General features: G+C 43.1%; 1 long non-coding RNA gene across 3 annotated transcripts in view; it reads right to left on the reverse strand.

Annotated features, from left to right (window-relative positions):
* Nucleotides 1–983: 983 nt before the first annotated feature.
* Nucleotides 984–26,013, reverse strand: part of LOC143835957 (uncharacterized) — a 38,904-nt gene continuing 13,874 nt past the window's right edge. The window contains exons 2-3 of one of the 3 annotated variants that reach the window (XR_013230424.1): nt 10,525–10,580; nt 984–2,915 (exon numbers count right to left, since the gene is read on the reverse strand). This is a non-coding gene — a long non-coding RNA (uncharacterized LOC143835957). Of the gene's footprint in view, nt 2,916–10,524; nt 10,581–12,450; nt 13,552–26,013 lie in introns of those variants that run through there. The other 2 variants (XR_013230425.1, XR_013230426.1) reach the window with 2 other exon arrangements.

Here is a 26,013-nt window from a genome sequence, read left to right on the forward strand (position 1 = left end):
CAGAGTGGGCTTATTTGAATGGGAGGAAGCTCTAGGAACCCAATAGATGTTGCCACTGACCTCAACAAAATGGCTGGCAGAAGAGCTCCATTTTGCAGGCCCTGTAGAACTATATTAGCTCTGACAGTAGGCTCTAAGCCTTGGACCTGCCCTTAGTTCCAACATTTGGGTTACATATGGGAGCATTTTGTCTCTTCTCCCTTTGGCCATTATTATTTCTTTAGAGATGTACTTGTTCCTACAGAGACAGTTTCACCCTGTTTAAGAGAAGAAGGGATTTAATTTTTGCCCTCCATCTGCTAGGTACACTATTTCTCACCACTACTATCAGAAGCAATTTGCTTTTTTCTTTTTTTACTTTCATCTATTTTCTACTTACTGTAAATAGTATTTTATTTTATTTCACTCTTTGCAAAGAGATGTTGATTCACAGCAGAAATTAGTCCAAAATACAAAGAGATGAGAATGCATAGGACTTGGGGAAACAATGTGCAAAAATATTCATTTTGTTTTAAGGCTTAGCTAGAATGTTTACTGGGGAGTTTTCATGTTCAGCTTGACTGACTTTTATTGAGAAAATCTGCTTAACCTATGAGCCTGGTACTTTTTTGTAATTAGAAAGGCTTTTGACTTACGGTTTCCAAACAACCAGTGTGCTTACAATCCCCCCAAATATTTCTCCTAGGTCTCAAAATCATATGCTGATGATTCCCTTGCAGTCCACAACCAATATTTTGCTTTGCTTTTCTATCCAACTTTAACATCCTTGATAAAAACAATATTTAGAACCTATGGTTTAAATCTATAAGCCACTGCACATCTGGGGAAATAGTATCTAAAGAAGATTCTGTTGATCATCTGTGACTGGGCCTGATTCTGGAACCCCTACTGTAAAAGTCAACTATATTTATTACAACTGGGGGGAAATACAGTTTGCACTACTGGGCATGGTACTCTCCACACCCAAAACTCCTTTCCCTTCCCAAACCAAAATGCCCAGAATTCAAAGTTGGGTGAAGGCCAAGAACACTAATGTCAAACCTTTTAGAGACTGAATGCCCAAACTGCAACCCAAAACCCTCTTATTTATCACAAAGTGCCAACACAGCAATTTAATCTGAATACTGAGGTTTCAGTTAAGAAATAATAACTCACACATCAACATCTTTTGTCTTAAAAAACACTATAACAGAGTTTTCAATGATACAAACAACTTTTTATTGAAAGGTAAAAGTCTGCATTTGACATGCTTTTGAACAATTAATGTGATTTTTGCCACCAGCCTAGGGCAGAGATGCACTTTGAGAATGGGAGAGACCTCAGCTAGGCATACTCTGTAGCAGCTGTCCCCAACCCCTGGTCTGGAGACCGGTACTGGTTCGTAGATCAGTCGGTACCGGGCCGCAGCTCCTCCCCGTCCTCCTCCCCAGCTGCTGCCTCAGAATCTGCCCTGCCACTCTGCCACCGGCTCACTTTTGGTGCTCTCTGGCCGCCGCCATGGCTGGGGCTCCTCCTCAGCGTGGCACAGTGCAGCTGCTGCTGGCAGTGCCCCCTAGCAGGTGGTGGGAAGTCAGGTGCGCTGGTGGGAAAGCAAGTGTAGCAGGAGCTCAAGCATTGACCTGTCCCCAGTGATAAAAAGGTTGGGGACCACTGCTCTATAGAGCAGGGTGGCCACACTGTGACTTTCCGATAGGCCCGTGCTGGAAGGGAATCATGGTAATTGTACTCCATGGACATCTGGAGAGCCACAGTTTGGCCACCGTGACCTAGAGGTTGCAGCACCTACTTAATGGGAAAAGCACTTGTCAATCTCAAGCTTCTTCCTCAGGCCTGAAGACTCTATCCCTACAAGTTGTGAGCACACAGTGACACCCTTTGCCCACTGCCATGGTAACAGGTTTCTACAGCTCTGAGGTCAGTGCAAGACAGTGAAACACAAGTCTCAGAGCCACCTTTCTAGGAAATTGATTTCAGCCAACAGGCTATGAGGGCCCACACAAGAAGAGATCAGTGTGAATTGAATGCAATGGTCTGGGGGCTAACTTCCTTCCCCAAGACTAGGAGAGATGACCATACCAGACATAACTCAGGTCAGCAATCAACATAAATAGTTCAGCTACAAAGTCCTGAATTGGGAGATCAATGAAACTTGTTTTCTTCATTGTAGTTAGTTGTGAAGTCATGTCCAACCCATTGCAACTACATGGACAATGATCCTCCAGGCCTTCCTGTCCTCTACCATTCCCCAGAGTCCATTTAAGCTTGCACCGACTGCTTCAGTGACTCCATCCAGCTGTCAGGATGACAGACTCGAAAACAACAGCTTCTTTAGAAAGCAAGCGTTTATTTCAAAGCAGATCTATCCAGCACTTTCAAAGCCAAAACTGGCTTGTTAATTCAAAATGCAGTTCTTATCCCCCAAACTTTCCCGCCCAAAGATGTTCACATACACACAGACACAATAAGCCCTTCATGTCCAGGTACTGTCCGGGAAGGCATCCAATCATGATAACATGCCTACCCCTGGCCTTGGAGCACCCAGAGTTACTACTTGCAGTGATAACAGCACTTCTTACATTGCTGGCAAATTAGCAGACAGTTCAGGGTTAGAGAATAGACAGACAACATGGCTAGCTAGGGCTAAGACAGAATAAATCATGACAATAATCAGGGGATTCTGATATTCCGCCCCTCCAACCACAACTTTTCCCGAGACCATTCATCACCCTCCCACCATGAGAGCTGGCTTGTTTGGACAAAGTGCATGGAACTCCTGTACTAGTCTTGAGGCCTGCACATTCTCTGCATCCATCCACTCTTTGACTTCATAATGAGTATCCTTGTCCATAAAGACGGGGATGGGGGCAGCAGAAGCGGGATGCCATTTATCAGGAGGAGGGGCTTTCTTGAGCAGGCTAGAATGAAACACAGAATGAACATGTTTATAAATCTTTGGTAATTGCAATTCTACAGTCACAGCTTTTATCACATGAGAAACCTTGAAACGCCCCACATATTTGGATCCTAATTTTTGGGAAGGTTGTTGACCACGCAAGTTCTTAGTAGACAAATACGTCAGATTGCCTACTTCCCAGGCAGAAGCATTGCCCCGTTTCTTATCAGCATGGGATTTATAGTCCTCCTTAGCCATCTCTAAAGTCTGAACGATAATGGGCAAAGCTGTGGCAATATTTTCAGCCCACTTCTTCAAATCCTTGGGACCATCATCATTTGGGGCACAGGTGGGCACAGGCTGCAATTCCTTTCCATAAACCACTTTAAATGGAAATAGGCCGGTCGAAGAGTGCATTCCATTATTGTAGGCGAGCTCTGCCAGAGGCAGCAAGGATACCCAATCTGATTGTTGGTAATTGATAAAATATCAAAGGTACTGTTCCAGGATCTGGTTAACATGCTCAGTTTGCCCATTAGTCTCAGGGTGGTAGCCCGAAGTTAACATCTATTCCACCCCCAAAGTTTTTAACAGCTCCCGCCAGAACTTGGCAATGAACTGTGCCCCGTGGTCCGATAAACATCTATTCGGTAATCCATGTAGCTTATAAACATGTACTACAAACAAGGAGGCCAACATGGGAGCTGAAGGTAGTCCAGCACAAGGAATGAAATGTGCCTGCTTTGAAACCGCATCCACAACCACCCAAACAACAGTCTTCTCTTGGCTGGGAGATCAGTGATAAAATCCATGGTTATTTCTTTCCAAGGAGCAGAGGGGGTGGGCAGTGGCTGCAGCAACCCTTTTGGCTTGCCCCCCCCCCCACGTTTGGCAGTTAGGCACACCGGACACCCTTTTATATATTTCTCCATGTCTAGTCACATAGAAGGCCACCAATAATGCCTACGAATCAGATGAAGAGTTTTTACAAATCCAAAATATCCCGCAGCCTTAGAGTCATGACACAGTTTCAAAATTTCTTTTCTAGCTGTGGCAGGCACATATATGTTTTCACCTTTGCAATACACCCCCTCCCTTTCTTGTAACATGTCTTTGAGGCATGGAAACTCAGGATCCTGGGTGATGTCCTTCTGGACCCAGCTCCCTTGGGAGGGCGGCCAACTCGCCACCTGACTACATGTCACCGTGGCCAATCCCAGCTGGGCAGGACTAAACACAGTGTCCACCAATAGCTGCTTTTTGCTGTCATACCGTGGCAAGCGTGACAATGCATCGGCCAGAAAGTTCAGTTTGCCCAGCAAATGGCAAAGAGTAAAGGAGAACCAGGAGAAAAACTCAGCCCAACACATCTGCTTTGCCAAAAGCGAGTGAGGCTGTCGTAGGGCTTGCAAGTTTTTATGATCAGTCCACACTTCAAATGGAATGGGAGAACCCTTCAACCAGTGCCTCCAAGTCATGAGTGACAATTTCACAGCAGCAGCCTCTTTTCCCCAAATGGGCCAATTTTTTTCTGCCCCTGAGAATTTTTTGGAAATATATGCCAAGGGGTGTAACTGGTCATCCTCCCCCTTCTGGAGGATCATAGCCCCCATGGCCACATCACTCGAATCTACTTGGATCACAAAAGCCGTTTGGGGGTTGGCATGCCGTAAAACAGGTTCCGTGTTGAACAAGGCTTTTAAAGTTACAAATGCCTTCTGGCATTCTCGTGACCATGGAAGCGCCGCACTATAGTCTTCAGTGCCTTCAACCCTCCCCGTTTCGTTTTCAACAAGTCAGTCAGGGGCAAAGCAACCTTTGATAACATGATAGCATGCCTACCCCTGGTCTTGGAGCGCCTTGGAGCGCCCAGAGTTACTACTTACAGTGATAACAGCACTTGTTACATTGCTGGCAAATTAGCAGACAGTTCAGGGTTAGATAATAGAAAGACAACATGGCTATGCTTGGGCTAAGACAGAATAAGTCATGACAGTAATCAGGGGATTCTGACACCAGCCACCTCATTGTCTGTTGTCCCCTTCTTCTTTTGCCCTCAGTCACTCCCAGCATTAGGCTTGTCTCCATAAATGCTGCCTATTGCTTCTTTAGCCAAGTCCTTTCAGTAATAAAGCAGTCACTCTGAGCAAACACAGGCACTTCTGAAGAGCTCCCCTCCACACCCTTCTCTCTCTTCTCCAAGTTCAATATATCTAGGTTCCATATGCCTGGCCTACCAAGTTTTTAGTCACTTCCTGGCTACACACACTCCTCTCAGTATATAAATGAAACGGTTGCCAACAGCCTATATTCCCCTAACTCTGTATTATCTTGATACAAACTTGTCACATGCTTCATCTGAAATAACATATACTATATAGTTATATATTTTCAACCCAAGCTAGAACTGTCTTGATTTCATGGACTATGAAAAAGAGTACCCATTGCCTCTTATGTGTGGTCTTTGTGTGTTTTGTGCAACATTTGAAGGGGAGATACCCATACTCAACCATGAAAAATGTACCTTTACTTGAAAACCAATTTTGTTGAGATTCCTACATTTCCCTTTCAAACATTACAGGGAAACAAACTATGATCGATGTTCTGTGTAAACACACGAGCACCTGTGTTTTCCTGTATTATGAAGATACACTTGGAAAGCAATCTAAGCAGGTCTACTCAGAAGCAAATCCGATTATTGAGGCTGCAAACCTGAGCACAATTAATAGGAAGCGATTCCTGTGAAATTCAATGGTACTTATTTCTCAGTACATGTGCTTAGGATTTCATTGCACATTTAGCAAAGTCACAACTGCTGATGAGATAAAATAAAGATAATGTTCCACTTGTTAGTGGGCATTTATCTCGCTTCCCAACATGCCCCTTTCAGGAAAAGTTATATATCCCATGGAGCAAAACTGACTCACACAGTAGGATTTTAACCATAAGCCAGTCCTGCTTGGAAGTAATTTCCAAAGCCAGGCATGTGCTGGATCAATCCATATTTCAAATCCTTGTACACAAATCATTATATAATACATGGCATATTTGGTAGAACAAATGTTGCTCTCTCCCTCCTTGGCATGTTAAATGCATGAAGCTGGTACAGTGTACTTTTTCTTTCTTTTGGGATATGTGTGTTTCTAAGTAAACATCTTCATTTCTTAGCTGAGCAAACTTCTTTTTTCATGAGCCAAAATCTACTGTTTGTTTGTTTGTTTGTTTGTTTGTTTGTTTGTTTGTTTGTTTGTTTGTTTGTTTGTTTGTTTGTTTGTTTGTTTCTTTCTTTCTTTCTTTCTTTCTTTCTTTCTTTCTTTCTTTCTTTCATTCATTCATTCATTCATTTATATACTGCCCTCCCTGGGGGCTCAGGGCGGTTTACATAATAACATAAGAACAATACATGGAACAGTCTATAAAACATTTGATAAACGTGCAATAATATCTGATAATTGTAAACATATAACAGTATAGTAGTGTAACCAATAAACAAAACAACAGTGCAACAATACAAACAGGTCCAGGGTATATAGGTGGGGTTCAGAGGGGGGGCGGGGGGAGCAGGGGACCTATGGTCGCTGTTGGTTATGTCTGGTCTCAACCAAATGCCTGGCAGAAGAGCTCCTCCTTGCAGGCCCTGTGGAACGGTTTAAGCTCTGTCAGGGCCCTGATCTCCTCCGGCAGCTTGTTCCACCAGGTTGGGGCCAGAACAGAGAATGCTCTGGCCCTGGTCGAGACCAGGCAAACCTCTTTAGGGCCAGGGACCCTTAGCTGGTTGGTAGCTGTGAAGCGCAGGGCTCTTTTGGGGGCGTAGGCAGGGAGGCGGTCCCTCAGGTATACTGGGCCCTGACCGCATATGGCCTTGAAGGTAATTACCAGAAACTTTAGTTTGATCCGGAATTTAACTGGCAATCATTGCAGTTGATGGAGAATGGGCTGGATATGGGACCTCCACAGTGTTGCAGTGAGGATCCTGGCCGCTGCATTTTGAACCAGCTGTAGTTTACGGGTCAAGACTAAGGTCAGGCCTGCGTAGAGCGAGTTACAAAAGTCCAGTCTAGAGGTGACCGTCACATGGGTCACATGGGTCTAGGTGTTCCGGGGCCAGGTAGGGCGTTAGTAGATTGGCTTGGCAGAGGTGGTAGAATGCCAGCCACGCTACCTTTGTGATCTGGGCTTCCATTGTGAGGGAAGTGTCCAGAATCACACCTAGATTCCTGACAGAGTGAGCCGTAGAGAGCTGCACACCATCCAGGGCAGGCAGACGTGCTTCGTCACATGGGTCCTTCCTACCCAGCCACAGGACCTCCGTCTTTGAAGAATTGAGCTTCAGATGACTCTACTTGAGCCATCCCATCACTGCTTCTAGGCAACTGGCTAATGCCTCCATCAGGAGGAGGAGCTGGGTGTCATCTGTATATTGATGGCAACCCAACCCAAACTTCCGTACCAGTTGTGCAAGAGGGTGCCTGAAGATGTTGAATAGGATAGGAGAGAGGACCGCTCCCTGTGGGACTCCACAAGTAAGCTGTCGGCAGTCTGATGTTCTCTCTCCTATTGCTACCTTCTGACCATGATCCCGGAGGAAGGGGATCAGCCATTGAAGGGCTGTCCCTCGTATTCCGGCATCGATGAGGCGGCGAGCTAATAGCTCATGATTGACTGTGTCAAACGCTGCTGAGAGGTCAAGTAATATCAGCAGTGCCGACCTGCCTCGGTCCAACTGGTGACGGAGGTCGTCCATCCAGGCAACTAGCACTGTCTCTACCCCATGGCCAGGCCGGAAAACTGACTGGGATGGGTCTAGGACTGAAGCTTCTTCCAGGTATTCCATCAGTTAGTTTGCGACTGCTCTTTCTATTATCTTCCCCAGAAACACTAAATGCGAGATGGGTCGATAATTATTAAGCTCTCGTGGATCTAGAGATGTTTTTTTTCAGGAGTGAGCATACCACAGCCTCTTTTAATCCCTCCAGGAATTCTCCCGTTGTGAGAGATAGGTTGATTATCTCCCAGAGGGGACCCTTTATCCGTATGCCAGCTGTTTTTAAGAGCCAGGATGGGCAAGGGTCCAGTGGGCATGTCGTTGGCCTTGCTGTTGCTAGTATCCTGTCTAATTCGGTCAGCATGAGTCGTCTGAAGTTACTCAGAGTTTTCTTCAAAGATGGCCAAGGGGCCTCTAGTTCACTTTTTGTATCTAAAGTTGGAGGGAGGTCATGGCGGAGTGTCGAGATTTTATCTGCAAAGTGACTCACAAATGCCTCACAGCTGATATCCAATTGGCTACTGTTTTGTTGCCCTTCAACCAGGGCAGTGAGGGATCGAACTACTTTAAATAATTGAGCCGGGCGTGAGTCTGCAGATGCGATTGTAGCAGAGTAAAAATTGCGTTTTACTGACTTCACCGCCATAGGCCTTCATCTGCATTCTATAAGATGTTCTCGAGGCTTCGTCACGAGTCTTCCTCCAAACTCGCTCTAGCCGTCTCAGTTCCCGTTTCTTGTTGCGAAGCTCCTCGGTGTACCAGGGGGCCCGTTTGAGACAGGGCAGGAGAGGGTGTTGGGGAGCTATCTCATCAATGGCAGTCAGCAGTCTGTCATGCCAGTCGTTGACCAGGCTATTGAGAGAAGTGCCGGGAGGCATTGGTTCCCGTAGAGCGTTCAGGAATCCAATTGGATCCATTGGGGGATATGCTTCTAGGTAACACTGTGTGTGAATGAGACCTTGGAGTACTTGTGGATTGTAAACTAAACATGAGCAGGCAGTGTGATGCAGCGGTAAAAAGGCGAATGCCATTTTGGGCTGTATCAACAGGGGCATCACATCAAAATCACAAGATGTCATAGTCCCACTGTATACGGCACTGGTCAGACCATACCTGGAGTACTGTGTGCAGTTCTGGAGGCCTCACTTCAAGAAGGACGTAGATAAAATTGAAAGGGTACAGAGGAGAGCAACAAAGATGATCTTGGGCCAAGGGACCAAGCCCTATGAAGATAGGTTGAGGGACTTGGGAATGTTCAGCCTGGAGAAAAGGAGGTTGAGAGGGGACATGATAGCCCTCTTTAAATATTTGAAAGGTTGTCACTTGGAGGAGGGCAGGATGCTGTTTCTGTTGGCTGCAGAGGAGAGGACATGCAGTAATGGGTTTAAACTTCAAGTACAACGATATAGGCTAGATATCAGGAAAAAAAATTTCACAGTCAGAGTAGTTCAGCAGTGGAATAGGCTGCCTAAGGAGGTGGTGAACTCCCCCTCACTGGCAGTCTTCAAGCAAAGGCTGGATACATACTTTTCTTGGATGCTTTAGGATGGTTAGGGCTCATCCTGCGTTAAGCAGGGGGTTGGACTAGATGGCCTGTATGGCCCCTTCCAACTCTATGATTCTATGATTCTATGATTCTATGATAAGTCTCCGCGGATGAGCTAAAATTTGCTTGGCGCCCAACTGAGGAGGGGGTGGTAGCCTTAGCCGAGCCTTCAGGGCATAGTGGTCTGACCATGGCACGGCAGTTGCTGTGACCAGATCCACATTCAGACCTATGCGAAAAATAAGATCCAAGTGGCCTGCCTGATGGGTGGGGCCAACAACAAACTGCGAGAGCCCTAGCATCGCCATGGTTGACACCAGGTCCTGCCCAATTCTAGAGGACAGTAGTTCAGCGTGGATGTTAAAGTCCCCCAGGAATAGTAGACTGGAGAACTGTGGTGTCCAGGCCACCACCGCCTCTAGCAGGGCAGGCAGGGCATCTGGTGGTGCATTGGGCACGAAGTACACTAGCCAGATGGCCACGCTCTCAATTGATCCCCATCCAAGGGCAACTCATTCAATGCCTGGTATTGATGGCACGGGAAGGGCCCTGAAGGAGAAAGCCTCTCGGGTCAGGATAGCCATCCCTCCTCCCTGCCCCACTGTCCAAGACTGGTGGAGGACACAGAGAACCCGGCAGGGGCTAGGTCTTTGAGGGCAACTGTTTCACCCTCCCTGGTCCAGGTTTCTGTCACGCATGCCAGGTCCGCTCTTTGTTCTGCAAAGTAGTTTTGCAGGGTAGAGATTTTGTTGTTTATTGATCTGGCTTTGCACAGCACCAGTGTCAGAGGTGGGTTGTTTAGCTTTGCCTCCACCATAGTGTCACGAGGGATGGGGCGGAGTCTGGAGGGGGCCTGAGTATGGGTGGTTTTTGAGCCCCTTGGTTTGATGTATCTCTGCCATCCGCTGTCCCTGCCTTTTCCCCTTATGTACTATTGGCTCTATGTACTCCATGCAAGGACAATTAGATGCAACTGGATTGCTATACTGCCTAGCATACTGCCTCTATGCAGATATATGCATGATTTCAAGAGTGATATTCCTGAATCACAGTGTCCTTGACATGGTACAGTCTCTTCCTTGATGGCTTTTCTGTATGCATTAGTAATACGGCTGCAGTTGATATAATTCAGCAGCACCATCCTAAACCCCCTAAACTCAGGGGCCTCGGAGGCACTATCCACTTCCATTCACTTAGCAACATTGCTGCTCTACCCATCCCAACTAGATCTGGGTCTGGGTCTGAGCAGTATGGATCACCTGTGGTTATCTTGCCATGATAGCAAAACTTTCTGAGATATCTAAACACTGTGAGGCTTACCTTTTTTTTTCAGACTGTGTGGGTTGTATTTTCCATGTGATGTGTTCTGGAAGGGCCTACAAACAGCATTAGAGAGGCAAGTATGGGAAAAAACTGAAAGCAGCTAGCTGTTATGATGTTCAACTCAGCATTAGAGTGGTGCTCATAGATCCCAGCATGTGGTGAGGATTTACTCCCTGAGATATAGAACCTTGAAAGGCTTTCTGTGAAGCATAAGCGTGCAGGGAATACATGCTACACATGCAATCAAAAACCCTTGCCGACAGTTATTATCAGACACACTGTCTCTCCTGCTTTGCTCTGATTGTAATGGTTTTGTCTTGATCTTGTGACAAGTGTCCCATGTGCTCTCCACACCTCAGTCTATAAAGGCCTCTTTTTGTTCTCCTCTTAATACATATGCAGAGCTCCCATTGAAGCTAACGGGCACATTAGTAAGCCCCTTGTTTCCCTGCTACTTGCACATCTTGTCAAAGAGCAAACTCTATCCTAATGTAGTGTAATTATGGTGTCATTCTTCTTGAGTGCAAGAGGTTGGTCCTTTAAAAAGTTTATGTGCACGTGTGATTAGGGATGGGATATTTCAGTGCTTTGGTAATGGATTAGTGGAGCTTTTCGTTTTCCAAATCACTGGTTCAGATCCAGCCTCAGGATAACAGTTGACATCCATCAATCCGATAATTAAACATCAGTCTTCATTGAGAATTATGTATATCATAATGGGAACATGAAAGTACCATTTTGTACACAATGGAAGCATTTTAAATAGAGTATCACCAAAGAACAAAATAAACAGAACCCTAAATATATTGTCCATTTTGCAGGGGGTTTTGTTTTTGTTTTGTTTTGTTTGCTGATAACTTTTAATGCCTTATTTTATACACTGGTGCTAGCTAGCAGTTTGATAGCCAGGAAGAAAATGCAACTTTATTATTTATTTATATAACATAATTCCTTTCTCCCCTCCCTTTCACCTTAATGGGACCCAAGGCAGTTTACACCATACCTCCCTCCTTCATTTTATTCTCACAGCAACTCTATGGGGTAGGTTAGGCTGAGAGATTGTGACTGGCTCAACATCATCTGGAAACTACAGTTCATTCTGTATGGTACTTCAGCCAGATAAAATCTGTAAACAAATATTAGGTAGTAGAAAATTCAGAATAAAATACAATACAAACATTTCACTGTAGGCTATAGCAATGCAGTAAAAATAGGCTTAACAGTTTTAAAATTGTATAGCTAGACAATAGGTTAAAACAATGTTAAAATTAAACAGTATGTAAAACAAAAGATAAAGGATTCTCCTGTAAGTTACCTTTTATATATCTTTAACTGAGCATTTCAAACACTATATACTTGGGTGCAAAATTTGGCAACTTGTGTAACAGTTGTGGCTTTACTTTTCCATAGGAGAAGTTTAATTTTTTTTCCTCCTCTGTACAGCTGAGAATGTTTTAAGTAGAGGTAGAATTTGCCTAGTTCTGGCAGCTATATAGAGCTGAGGATCATATGTGCTATATAGACCTGAGGATCATATGTGCCTGGGACTCTACCTCTCCAGAGTTGCAAGGGCAGAGTCTTTCTGTTCTTGGCACTTTCCTATAACATCCCTGCAGGACTGCAGAGGGTAGAGCTGATCCCCACTGGCTCACCTATAACTGTTAACTGCAAAGTTTGACCAATCCAAACTAGGTAGGCAGAGCCAATATATTGTTCGGGATCAGCAGATAAAGATCTATCAGATTGGGAAAGCCTAAATGTATTATTTTATTAACAAATGTAATGCTTACAGGGTTGGAGCGTGGTTGGGTAGAGAAATGAGGGAGAACTCCTAGTTATTCCCCTTCAACACCCTCAGCCCTCTATCCATTCTCCTCCCCCATGATCCAGCTCTTCCTTCCCCATCCAATTTTACTCCCTGGAGCCAAATTCTTGCTAATATGTCTGAAGAAAAATGTCCTATTCCTTTAATAAGGGTTTAGCCAGTGTATTTATTTATGTATTTGATTTTTTGAGTCACTGCTTACCTAAGGGGTCTCACAGTGACTTACAACATTAAAACCATATAATAAGGTAAAAACAACATAACAAATAAATATGAAACATTAACATTAAAATATTAAAATATGTGGATAGCATCATACTGCTAATAAAAACATTAATAAAACCAACCCAAACATATGGATTACCCTCCAAAGACCAACCCAAACAATTTCATTTGCATGCACTGCAGAAACTAAGCAAGTCGAGCAGTGTACAGGTATCCAAGAGTATGTTCCACAAATGAGAAGGACCTCCTCTGGTGACAGCTAGCTGGCATCTGCAATACGCACCTATTCTGGTCTAAGACCATATGACTAAATAAATAACATTGGCCACTAAACAATAGTGATCTATTGGTATTGGGATTTCAGAATGCAGATGATTCAAGCCTTTAAAGGTTAATATCAACACCTTGAATTGAATTGGGAGACTAATTGGTAGCTAGTGCAGCTGCTGTTGAATTGGAGTAATATGAGCTGACCATGACGTTCCTGTCAGCAACCTTGCAGCTGCATTCTGGACCATCTGCAGTCTCCAAAGGGTTTTCAGTGGTAGCCCTATATAAAGTGAATTACAGTAGTCCAATCTGGAGGTGATTGTTCCATGGTTCACTGTGGCAAAGTCTGATGCAGACAAATAAGGAGCTAACTGGTGATCCTGGGGTAGATGAAAAAATGTCAATCATGCTATTGAGGACATTTTAAATCCAATGATAGTACAGAATCCAACCACACCCCAAGACAGTTTTCAGCTAGACACCATCGAGTCTCAGGAATGCCCCCACAAGTCTGGAAAAAATTGGAGCCAGCTTGGTGTAGTGGTTAAAAGCAACAGTTTCTAATCTGGTAAACCAGGTTTGATTCTCCGCTCCTTCACATGCAGCCAGCTGGGTGACCTTGAGCTTGCCACAGCACTGATAGAGCTTTACTGACCGAGCAGTAATATCAGGGCTCTCTCAGCTTCACCTACCTCACAGGGTGTCTGTTGTGGGGAGAGGAAAGAGAAGGCAATTATAAGTTGCTTTGAGACTCCTGATAGAGAACAGTGACATATAAAAACCAATTCTTAATACAGCCAGCATGGTGTACTGCTCAAAAGTGGCAGAATCTAATTTGGAAAACCAAGCTTAATTCTCCACTTCTGCACATGATGTCTAATGGATGACTTTGGCCCAATCACAGTTCCCTCAGAACTCTCTCAGCTCCACCTACCTCAAAAGGTAAGATACCTGTTAGGATAGGAAAAGCGATTGTAAGCCTCTTTGAGACTTTTTAAGGTTATTAAAAGCAGGGCATAAAAAACTACTTGTCTTCTTAATATGTGGAAATGGATGGATGTTTGAAGCTTTTCATGGCATGGAGGTCACATTATTCTTTGAAATACCATGAGTTATAGATATTAATAATCCTTCCCTCATTGTATCAGTTGAGTTACAAGACCTAGAGATGTAAGTTAAGAACCTCTGCTTTTTGGACCCTAACCCTACAGACTTTCTCTTCTTGCCTTTTGTGCTTTGAAACTTCATTCTTGGTTAAACAAACTCACAGAGTTGCCTATACCAGACATTATATTAATTGGAATGAAATTATTATTCTTTGCTTTAATTGACCAGAAAAGAGTGGGAGGGGATAAGGAAGATTGAGTAGCACTGTTGTATTTAGCCCAGCACCATCTTGACCCTGTTTGGCTTCCCTATTGACAATCTTCTGTGTTGATCAAACAAACTCAACCTGCCTCTGGGCTTACGCCTTATTGATATATTGTGGGTTTAACATACAGGAGATGGTTGCCTTGGAACACTGGAAAATTTATAACAGAAAGCAGAGCCCATAGGATTGAAATGCTAGCTGTACATGACTGTTTTTGTGTGAGAGAAGAAACTCTCCCATTCAGACTCCTGGAGTAAGTTAACAATTTGATCAACTACAAGAGGAATTGTGTTTGCTAAATTTAATGGCTGTAATTCAGTGGATGTAATTCAAACACAGTGCAGACTTCTGAATTGTAGTTACACAGATAAAGTGTCATACCTAACACCAAATGCAAGACATTATTATATATTAAGCAACTGAAACCAGACCCTTCCTTAAGATGAACTGATGGGTCAGTACAGTTCAAAACAAGGATACCTAGACATTGAGATACATAACCTCAGAGGGGACATCATTTTCCAGCCTTCAGTACTGTGACTTAAGATCGGCCAGCTTTTTAAACAACAGACTACCTGTACTTTTTACATTTCTTGAAAGGCAGCAACTGGGGTGTCACATCTCCTGCCCCCAGTTGTTCAATTTCTAGTTGTTAGGCAGCTATTTTAAGCCCAGCAACAAACACTCTCCTATTGGTACTAATCAGGAATAATAGATTGGCATTTTTCTAGTTAAAAGCAAGTATCTGTTGCTGCTAAATCCCTTATCTGTAACTAGAGTTGTCAACAATTTTCAGGTTAGTTCATGCTTCTAACAGATACATTGCAGAGAGAAATTCAGTAGGTGTAGCCTGTCTCCCCAGCTCTACCCCAGCAGAGTTGAATTTCTGTTATGTATCTGTTAAAGGCACAGAGCTTCTATCAGCACCCCTGTCTGTAATACACCCATCACATGTGGGATCTGGGCAATCAGTTTTTCAGCCACATCACCAGGACAACTCTGAGAAGTATTTTAAAAGAAAGAACACATAGAGAAAAAGATTGTTGTCATTGGGACCAATAAGTTCCTGGAGCAGACAGAAACCCAAGTATAAGGAAATCCAAGCCCAAAAACATTTGCCACTGAAACAGAAAAAAAATTAGCCAGTGTATGGGAAAAATCAACAGTTTCCTGAAAAAAAGAATTAGAAAAATGCCGACGTAGTGAGCTGTGACATATGGTTACACAAGTAGAAACCACAGAGGGGAAAATCATGTTTTCTCTTTCATTATTTATCACTCTCTAACCATCTCCAGCTGGGTGAGTAAACAGCCTCATTGGTCTGTAATGAGAACAGCCTGCTGCCACTGTGCTCCCAGCTGCTGGATTCCAATGGTGTGAGGGACGCTTTTGTATGTATGTGTGTGGCTGTGTGCGTGCACAAAACTGACCTTACTTAGCCACTGTCTTGGAAAGTAAACAAGGACTACACAGGCATCTCGCCAGCCAGTTTTTCCTCCAGCGCACAACTGTCCAGGTCTATTGTTTTTCCTCCCTTGTTCATTCTGTCATCTTGGCTTGATCTTTTTTCTTCTTTTTTTCCCTTTTTTGGTCAAGCTATATATCCCTGAGACCCATAGTAATGATATAGAAGAGGTGTACAGGTACACACAAAGATGCTTATTACAGGAAGACTGCAATGCATCTGGGATAAACCCTTACCTCCCAGCGTAAGAAGCAAGTGGCCCATCAGAAGCACAGTCTCAAAGCTCTCTTGCTATTCTGGTTCCAGTCTGAGCAAGGACACAGGAGTGCATCTCCTGCCGGATGCCTGCTTCATGGCTGTGCACTGGAATGTGCCTGCAGCAGCGTTCTCTGATGGAGTGCAAACTGGCTACAGGCTTTGAGTTAAATTAACCACACGACTCCCTGTTATTGTTCAGGGGAATTATGTGCCCAATTTCCCCCCACTGCCGCGTTGCAAATTGAGTCCTAAGTGTCCCATGAAATGGCTGCATAATTTGTGCATTTAGGAACTAGTGGCACAAATGTGTTCAGAGCTGGAAGGGGACTCAGATCCAGATGGTATTCCTTTTATTCCCCCTCCCCCCCTTTCATGTCTCATTCATTTAAATGTGCCTCTCTTCCATAAATTCATCATTATTATAGTCAGTTTAAATATGGAAAGAAACTTAATGCAAATATCTATAACACCTGCGCTCTCAGGATTTCCCAAGTGCTTCAGCCTCCTCTCATAAGGGGAGACAATTTAAATCCCTCTTTACCAGGCAGAGAGAAATAACAGGTTCAAAAGTTTCATTCCCTCAAAACTTGCCGCTGCCCCCTTCACAGATTTTAAAGATGGCAAAATCCTAATCTCACATTCAGATCTACCTTGTGATTGTAGTGGAGTAAGGAGAAATATACCCCAAAGCATTTGAAATGCAGAAGTCAATTACAACATACATTCAAGAACTAAAGATATTATTTTCTTTCTTGTGAAGAACAGTACAGATTTTCTACAGGTTCTGACTGAAATTAACAGTAGTGACTGTATGATACTTGGGATTAGAAAAAACTCTCCTCCAGAGGGCTGCCAGTGCCAACTGACCAGAAAAAAAGACAGCCTGGCCTGTTCTTGTCCCTTTAGCAGCTTGATCTACAGAACTCAGTATGTGCACCATTTCTTAATGGTTAATCTGTAACAGTCAAGCTGCTGTTAATGGCAGCAAAGAAGTTGGTAACCCATTCTTTAGACATACTTCACTGGAAAGTCCTTCTGGACTGGGTAGGGAGAATGGTGCTGGTGGCAGAATTAAAAGGGGAATGCCTCATGGACCCAGCCCAGGCCTCCTCATAATGGCCATTTAGCTAAGGTGACCAGATTTTAAGATTGCTAAAGAAGGACACAATTGACCAGGGGAGGGGGAGGTTTCTATATGGAGCAACAAAATTACTCATAGAATGCAAAAATAGTGTTGTAATTTTTAAAAAATTCAACAATTAACAATTAAGTACTATTACAAATATAAAACATTTAAAAAACTTATGTATAGTATTATTTTATTCTTTGGCCTATTTCTCACTCATATGATTTTTTTTTGTAGATTGCTGTTGTTGCTTAAAAGGTGCTTTGTGAGATGAGGGGCAGATGGCAGCGATAATGTGACAGCTATGGTGATGGACAGGGTAGATGGCATCCCAAAGACTGGCACAGCATGGGAAAGATACACTTCACTGGGTAGACAGCATAGTTTACAACCCAAAGGGAAAAACATGCCATCTCTTTGATGTGTTAACATCCCTCAGTTGACTGTCCTGCTTCCAGCAGGCTTGAACTCTAGCTCCTAGTGCCCAGATTGGCCAATGCCCTATCAGTCCATGTGGGAGGGGGATCTAAAAAAAGGAGCTTTTTGGGGTCTCTGTTCGGGGTTCAGAGAGAAAGACAGACAAAAAAAGAAAGTTTAGTGTGAATGATGAAGGAGGATGGTGCTTGTAAATACAGTCCTGGGGAGAGGTTCACTATGCAACAGTAAGCCTCCCTCTGAGGCTGCACCAGATGTTGAAGGATTGTAAGTTAACTAACAAGTGACCTTCAATTTCTTTTTATTTTGCTTAGCCCTACCTGGAACTATCTTGTTGTTTGTGCCTTGTAGTTAGTTCCAGTTATTCAGCTGAGGAGCCTTGCACATTCCTTGCCCCTGGGCTTGGCTGCTTGACAGCACTATTGTAAGATCCCTCTTGGATATAAGATCCCCTTCTGGTTAATGCCAGGTGAGAGGGGTAGTTAACTCAGGGGCACTGGAGATATGAGAGCCCCAGAGTAAATTCTTGCCTCCAGCATGCCAGCGAGGGGGAGTCTGTAGGACAAAGCATTTGACACCCTACATGGTGATAATAAAATGTTTTTGCTAAAGTTGCCATTCCATCTCTGTTTCAGTTTGTTTTTAAATGTTTTACATATAAGTTGGTCTTTCAATAAGCATTTCTATGCCCTTGTTCTTTGATGCAGACTAAAATTCAAGACATATCAATCAAAAAGCTTGTAGTCAGCATTAGGACTAATAACAGAAGTAAAATTGTTTTTACTGAAAACAATTAAAGGATGTCATAATTAAAATGAAGTGTACTTCCTGATCTTGAAAAATATGTGCTGAAAGGGAGAGATTATCCAGAGAAGGGGAAATTAATTGTAAAAAGGGTTTGAGATAGTTATAAGGCAGGGTAGATCTCAGGAGGAGAACCCCAGCATATATATATATACACACACAAGGCAATCATAAGCAGGCACACTTACAAAATGCACCAGGGAGAAAATTGGGAAGCTTTAGCCTAGGGAAGGGACATACACACAAAACAATGAGCATGCACACTTACAAAAGGCACCAGGGAGAAAATTGGGAAGGTTAGGCCAAGAGCTCCAAAGAGAAGGCAGCCTGGGAGGAACTTTAGTGTGGTGGCCAAGAAGGCAAAGCCCGCCCCCCTTCCCCAGCTCACTTTGTTTGCTTGCTTGCCCTTCCTGCTCTCTTCCCCGGCTTACCTCATTTGCTTGCTTGCCCTGCCTGCTCACTTCCCCGGCTCACCTTGTTTGCTTGCTTGCCCCGCCTGCTCGCTTCCCCCCCCCCCCGCTCACCTCGTTTGCTTGCTTGCCCCGCCCGCTCACTTCCACGGCTCACCTCATTTGCTCGCTTGCCTCTGGGCTGAAGTTGCACATGGTGCCGTGCACCTTTTCTTCCTTCGCAGGTCCCACCTGTGAAGAAGGTGGAATCCAGGCAGGTGTGGTACATGGCATGGGGGTGGTGCTTGAGCGAAGGCTGGGTGGCCAGGCTGGGCAGAGCCTCGCCGAGTGCTCACTGTGCAGCTGGGCGTGGGACTTTCTAAGTACCTGGTGGGCCGCTGGACTATTTTGCCAAAGGCGGGATAGTCCTGCGTAAAGCGGCACTAATGGTCACCTTACATTTAGCATTTCAAAATGGACTGGGGAGCACAGTGACATGTTCCTATGAATTCCCTGCACATTCTTCCTTGTTTCCCATCTTCGATATCCAGCACTCAGGAAAGGCTGAGATTTCATCATCGTGGATGTTATTAATAATATAAATAACAGCTAAAAATATTTTAAATTTCTGTGAAAATCAAGAACTGTCCTGTTTAAAGGGGGGGGAGAAGGGAAACTAATAGAAACTATTCAATTCCTTTTGAACTTTGACTCTTATGACACTGGTATTTCCAGCTGCAAAAGGGAGATATGGTGAATAACTTTGGATACGTTTACAAATAAAATTGAAACAAATATTTTAAAATTAAAAATGACCTTTTAAAATTATCTATTGACCTTTTTCATTCAAATAGAGCAATATTGCCATTTTAAAAAAGGCCTTTTCTTCTGCATAAACACTTTTGGGATGAAAATTACATAATAAAATTAAATTAAAATTAAGAATAGCTTGAAAAATCCACTTTTACAAGTGTCTCTTGAAACCTTCCAGTGGACAACTTGAAACAGCACTGCAGAAGGAAACAGGAAAACTAGCCATGTGTATCTGTCCAATCCTCTACATGAAAAAATTGACCTCAGAACCCTTGAGCTCAGTTTATAGGCTGGCTGTCTTTTTATGGTGAGAGACTTCATGACTTGAACACTGGCAACAATATGGTTGTCAGTGAAAAGCTTGCAGCTTTGGGAGGGATATGGGTGGGATGCTGTCAGGCAATGGCATTGTCACTTCTAGGGGAAACCTGGAAATGATGTCATACCTCTCTAGGACTTTGTGAATCCCTACAGTGATGTGAGATCACTTCTGATTTTCTCCAGAACTGTGGTGTCTCTGTCACTCAGCAGTGATATTTATTTTTTCTGTCTTCCAGCTGCCACCATCCTGGTAGGCAGGGCATAGAATCATAGAATCATAGAGTTGGAAGGGTCCATACAGGCCATCTAGTCCAACCCCCTGCTCAACACAGGATCAGCCCTAAGCATCCTAAAGCATCCAAGAAAAGTGTGTATCCAACCTTTGCTTGAAGACTGCCAGTGAGGGGAAGCTCACCACCTCCTTAGGCAGCCTATTCCTATTAGCCATGTCCTACCTGTTCCTGGTAGGCATGTCCTACCACCACGCAGGCACACAGTGATACTGCTCGCATAACAAGCAGATATCAGCACATGAAATTTAAATCAGTGCACTTGATACCAGGAAAAATTTCACCCATTGATTTCACATGTCTACTAAAGGCATAGATTATATGTCCATTAAAAAGATGAGAATCCTTCTTAAAAATTTGGAGAAATTGAATACAGAGAACTTTTTATCTCTCTTCCAAAATACTAGAATTCAGGGATTCATGATAGACACAAAATGCATAATTCAGAATTTGCTGCCATAAACACAGTGATGGCTGCTAGCTTAGGTGACATTAAAAGGGAATTCGAAAAGTCCTGGATAGGTCCACCAGTGATTGTTAAATGAAGCATTCATGTTCAAAGACAGATTCAGGTGGGTAGCCATGGTGGTCTGAAGCAATAGAACAAAGTTTAAGTTCAGTGGCACTTTTAAGACCAACAAAGTTTAATTTTGGGTATAAGCTTTCATGTATATGCACACTTCATTAGATGCCAAGTGCTCTTTGGTCCTGGCTGACTTAACTGGCCAAGTGTTGTTTGAATGTCTCCTAGGGCTCACCACTCTTATTTCCTTCATCCCCATAACTCTTCATCCCTGGTCTGGATGCACTTGCCTCATTGCCCAAAAGACAAGGCAATGCCATTAAAGGAGTGCTGAGTACTTTTCTCTTGCACCTGTCAGTAGTACTCCCTTGAGCAAATGCTTAAAAAGACTCTAGATCTTAACACAATAAATCATAGCAAGAGGTCTCAGTTATCAAGGAATGTTAAATAAAGGAAAACTAAAGCAGTGGTATCTTTAAGACCAACAAAGTGTTATTAAAAGTATAAGTTTTTGTATGCACAGGAAAACCCAGGTGCAAAAGCACATTGAAAATGCAATTATCCAATATGTGCAGAATGAACCTTGGTATCATTCTGGTTCGTTAATCTGTTTCTTGACTTCATTAGGTGGATATTTAAGGTCCAAAAATGTTTGTTGTAGATCCCTCTGGTGAGACTCTGTCCGTAGAATTGGAGCAGATGTGGTAGAGAGCCTGGATGTATAAAATGGATCATTTGGTATGTTTAGGATGGTAGCTGGAGGCATGTAGGTAATCCTGTAAGAGGTTCAATGTTTTAAGCATGTTTGTGTTTTATGTAAGAATATAATTCATTGGGTTGCCTGCGTCCTTTATACATTTTATACCTCCAGTATCTGGCATTACCTTTTATGGCCTGACAAAGTGACATTTATTTCAGATCCAGCCCACGTAACAAATGAGTTTTGACATCTCTGTACTAACCAATGCATTGGATCTCACAACACTCTTACAGCACTTCCCACTGAACAAGGAGGAGTTTGGTTCCGCTGCAGTTATACAATAGATTGACAGACTTGCAGTGTTCCCATCCTATGTTGCTAAATCAAAGGACTGATTTTTTTTTTTTTTGCTGTCACGTCACAACTGAGGGCATTTCCGCACATCGGTAAAAATAGTGTTACAAACAGCTGAATGGCGTAGCGCTAAATATTATCGTGCCTCTCAGCCCCTCCTCACCTTTTTGCTGTCTTGCTCTTGTCTGCCACCTTTTCGTGCTTCTCACCCTCTACAACTGCTGCTGGAAATGGCGGAAGAGAGCAACGTGTCTTATATGTGACTCTCTTCTGTCAATCAAGCCAGACAGCCTTTTTCCATGTTTTAAATGTCCTGCGATGCCTGCTAATTTTTTAAAAATCAATACTTCTCCATTTAAATGCCTATGCATAGATACATAGTGCTTTTTGAATGCCACCCCTTATGGAGTCACAAGTCTTTAGATACTTAAAAAAAAATAATCTAGTCCCTGATTTTGGGGGAGGGGGACTTTAATGAGGCATGCTTTGTGTCACCACTTTGGAAAAAATACTTTTATTTCTGGCATTGCTTGCATGCTTGTGCACCCATTTGTTGCTCCAGGCTGTTCTCCAATTTAAAAAGCACTTCCCGTCCCCTGTAAGAAGGGAGAGGGATGTGGGTGCAAGGGCGGGACATTGGAGGCAGAGGTAGCGCTTCTTCGACTCCATACATTTCTTTGGCTGGTGGCCTGCTGGTTGTCCGCTGGGGGATAGCAATTTTTAGGTTGGTGAATCCACTTTTTGGGATTCATCAACTCGCACTTTAAAATGGCAGATATAGTAAGCAGTTTGCTGGCCAGATGCAGGAGGTTGGCAACGTCATGCAGAGCACCGAGAATTTGGCGTCTTCACCAGGTAGGTATGATGGTAAAATTAAGATGTGCAGAAAAGCCCTGACTTATGGCAACTGTAGGGTTTCCAAAGGAAGAGGTTTTCAGAGGTATTTAGCCATTGCCTTCCTCTGCAACGCAATACTGGTATTTCTTGGTACAGTCTAGTAACCATCACCCTCTGTTGAAGTTATTCAAATGCACTGGCTTTGACAGTCACACACCTGCCTTCCCTAGTGGAGCTTGCATGCTTCTATTGGTGTTTTGTAGAAGCCAGGAGCAAATGGTCTATAATTTAGTAGCCACATATGCTTTAAATGCACAAAATTCTTAGTTTAGTACCTGGCATTGCTGGCTAAAATGATCTCAGGCAGCAGCAGCTAAGAAAGTTGCCCCCATACAGGGTATTTTTTACTGAGCTAGGTGGAGGACCAATATCCCCGTTTAAATGTTAGCTCATGTTCCTATAAGAAGAGTTGTTTTTTATATTCTGCTTTTCCCTACCCAAAGGAGTCTCAAAACAGCTTACAATTGTCTGCCCTTCCTCTCCCCACAACAGGCATCTTGTCATGTAGGCAGGGCTAAGAGACCTCTGAGAGAGAGAGAACTGTGACTGGTCCAAGATCACCCGGCTGGCTGCATGTGGAGGAATAGGAAATCAAACCCGAATCTCCAGATTAGAGGCTGCCGCTCTTAACCACTATACATCCTAACCCTCTTTCTTACTTAGAGAAGCATAGGAGGATTTGAAAGTTAGCCCGAATTGCAATTGTTGGTTACAACAAATCACACCAGGGATTTTCCATAATTCTTTGAACGAGACAAGGAAAAATTCCTTGATTTTTACAAAGCAGACTTTTTAGTCAAGTGGCTCTTCTTTGCAGAGTAATTTTAATGAGCTCTGAGTTGATTGTTTCTATTTCCATCTAAGCATTAGCACTCTGTGGGATTTTCTGTAACCTCAGTATAAGACAAAAAGAGCTGGGTCAGCTTGGCTTGCACTGTGGCCTGCAAAATTTGGAACTGCCCTCAGGAATTCTGCCTTCATCAGACTCTAACACCAGCCCTTCTTGGGCCTTCAGTCTTGCTTTTCTTTGTTATATAATGTTAAGGTTCTCTTCCAATAAATTTTAATGAATTGATATCAAGCAAAAGTAATCACTGATCATCAACTTTAATGTTACAAAAAGAAGGCCTCGTTCTAATTGATGAAGAATTGGTTGTTTCTTGTCAGGTTATCATTCATTTCCTGATCATTAATAACTTGTGTGTCCTACCAGTCAGGGCACATATTTGAGATTTCATGAAATACCTTTGTAGTTTGGGTCTGAATACGTTAAAAGCTGCTCTCTGAAGACATTTTTTCAGGTCAGCATGAGAACTAAGAGTAATTGCTAAAGGCTGAGATTAGTGGGTTTTTCAAAATTAAGATTTACATGAAAACTTGATTTTATACAACTAAATAATTGTGTTTCCTGTGCTCATACCTTATACTGCCAGAGTGGTAGGTTCCAGCTTACAATGTCATTCAGGGAAACTATTATATCAGATTTATAAAATCGTTTCTGAATCCACCTAATGCCATTTCTGCTGTTCCTGCCACCACCAAGACCTCTGTATTCAGTTCAATGAAGGTTGCATGAAGCTTCCATGCTCAGTTCTTATTGAAATGAATCATGATTGCAAAGCAGCTGTGTTTAGTGGATTACATACATATGTGCCATTAAGTCACACAGCTGACTAATGGCAACCCCAGCAAAGAACTTTTGAGGCAAGTGAGAGGCAGAGGTGTTTGCCATTGCCTTCCACTGCAAAGTCTTGGTAGTCTGCCTTCCAAGTATAGATCCTGCTTCACTTTTGAGATTTCACAAGATCAGGCTGTACCGTGCTGCCTTCCATTTAATGGACTGCACCTCTAATAATCAATGCAATTTCCAATCTTTCAGAGAAAAGAGGGGCATGTGTAGGGTTGTCAACTGGCCTGGAAAAAAAAGGGTATTAATTACTATTAATAATGGCTTTATTATTATTTACCTCTTTGCCATGAAAAGCCAGTCATGAGAGAATACTTGTAAATTCTTGTTAGCTAAAAAACCAGATGACCTGTTTGGAAAACGATAATACAGGGATGATGATGTTATCCGTTCAGTCGTGTCTGACCCTCGGCGATTCTATAGGAAAGTTTTCGCCATACGTTTCTGTCAATGACTGCTTCTTTTAGTTGGTTCATGGTCATCCCTGTATCGGCTTTGATCGTGTCAAGCCAGCGGATCCTTTGGCAACCACATTTCCTTTTGCCGCTGACCATGCTGAGCATAAATGATTTTTCTAACAAGTTTGATCACATATAATACAGGGACACATCCACAAATCCCTGCTTACCTGACCTAGGTCTTGAAAAATAACTCTGTATCCTGAAATCTCTCATGTTCCATGCGACTGTACTAGGTTTTCTTAATAAATCAATTCATGATACATTCTAAAGTAGTCAGTCCAGCAGTTCCAAGTCCTATACAAGCATAGATGTTACTCACTCTGTGATGTTGATATGAACCTGTCTGAATTTTCCACTGGGGACATTCTATACAGGTAAAAGTAACTGCCCATCATTCTGCCATGTGAGCCTTTCCTTGTACCCTGTTTATTTCACAAAATGATCTTGAAGAGTGCATGTTCTACTCAAGCTATTACGGTAATTTGATAAGCCCATTCTTCGTGATATGAATCTTTGCTTTCATTAAAGGGAGTGGGGGGAAACCACTGCATTTGATGGCTCACAGAGACAGTTCATTAAGCAATCAACCCTTTTAATGAAATATTTCTTTGTTAAAATATTCATTGATCTGCTGTAGTTTTGCATTGAGAAAGAAATGGGCTGTGTCCCAAATGTTTTTTTTTCTGTAAAGTCCTCCTAAGCATGCACTTAAAACAGAAGATTGTGCCCCAGCATTACAGGCATGGTAATTCACACACCAGACCTTGCCAGGTGACCTTCAGGGACTCCAACCCTGTATGACACACAGATTTTTTTCTCTCTCTATTGCCCCTCTATGCATAATAACTGCTGAGGTTTAACATTCTAGAGTATGATCTTCTTCTAAAAAAAGCAGACATCACTTTGTCCCCTGGGAGTGGGCAGAAACAGAGAAGTGAAAGCAAATGGAATGGACAACTGGTGTGTTTTGTTTGGGAATGATTTTGTTCTGGTATAGAGAAACAGAACTCCCTCATCTGCTATGCATTGGTAGTGATATGGTTAAAGATAGTCACTTTATTCTACCCAGCCCTTGAGTGCTTTCTGAGATTATGAAACCAGCAGAACAAACAAACAAAACAGGAGAAACTTGATGAAAACACCAATGGTAGTACAGAGATGAAAAATAAATTGAAGGAAAAGAGGAAACAAATGTTGCATCTATGCCCCGTTGGACACATTATGCTATAGCAATCATTTGCAACTGGATTGCCTTGCCCACAAAGAAAAAT

The sequence above is a fragment of the Paroedura picta genome, chromosome 4, assembly GCF_049243985.1.
Source record: "Paroedura picta isolate Pp20150507F chromosome 4, Ppicta_v3.0, whole genome shotgun sequence".
NCBI classification, from domain to species: domain Eukaryota; kingdom Metazoa; phylum Chordata; class Lepidosauria; order Squamata; family Gekkonidae; genus Paroedura; species Paroedura picta.